The sequence below is a fragment of the Rhipicephalus microplus genome, unplaced genomic scaffold (assembly GCF_043290135.1).
Source record: "Rhipicephalus microplus isolate Deutch F79 unplaced genomic scaffold, USDA_Rmic scaffold_38, whole genome shotgun sequence".
Lineage (NCBI taxonomy): Eukaryota > Metazoa > Arthropoda > Arachnida > Ixodida > Ixodidae > Rhipicephalus > Rhipicephalus microplus.
In genome coordinates, this window is record NW_027464611.1 from 32,761 (window position 1) to 33,496 (window position 736).

General features: G+C 54.8%; 1 non-coding gene across 1 annotated transcript; it reads right to left on the reverse strand.

Annotated features, from left to right (window-relative positions):
• Positions 1 to 417: 417 nt before the first annotated feature.
• TRNAN-GUU (transfer RNA asparagine (anticodon GUU)) lies at positions 418 to 491 on the reverse strand. Its single transcript has one exon. It is a non-coding gene; the product is annotated as a tRNA-Asn (tRNA).
• Between the last annotated feature and the right edge of the window lie 245 nt (positions 492 to 736).

Consider the following 736-nt stretch of genomic DNA (forward strand, 5'->3'; position numbering starts at 1 on the left):
AAAAAGCAAAACACCAGTCCCGGGAGGGCTCGAAACTCCAATCTTTCGGTTAACAGCCGATCGCGCTAGCCAGTTGTGCCACGGAGACAGTCCTGCTCCACTCTCACCATCAGTAGAACATATCGTCAAAGCTATCAGCCCAAAGAAAAAAAAGCGCCGCACCACCACCGGGTGGGCTCGAACCTCCAACCTTTCGGTTAACAGCCGATCGCGCTAGCCAATTGCGCCACGGAGACAGCTATCAGCCCAAAGAAAAAAAAGCGCTGCACCACCACCGGGTGGGCTCGAACCTCCAACCTTTCGGTTTAGAGCCGATCGCGCTAGCCAATTGCGCCACGGAGACAATCGTGCTCCACTCTCACCACCATCAGAACATATCTTCAAAGCTATCAGCGCAAAGAAAAAAAAGCGCCGCACCACCACCGGGTGGGCTCGAACCTCCGACCTTTCGGTTAACAGCCGATCGCGCTAACCAATTGCGCCACGGAGGCAGTCGTGCTCCACTCTCACCACCATCAGAACATATCTTCAAAGCTATCAGCGCAAAGAAAAAAAAGCGCCGCACCACCACCGGGTGGGCTCGAACCTCCAACTTTTCGGTTAACAGCCGATCGCGCTAGCCGATTTCGGCACGGAGACAGTCCTGCTCCACTCTCACCACCATCAGAACATATCTTCAAAGCTATCAGCCCACAAAAAAAGCGCCGCACCACCATCGGGTGGGCTCGAACCTCCA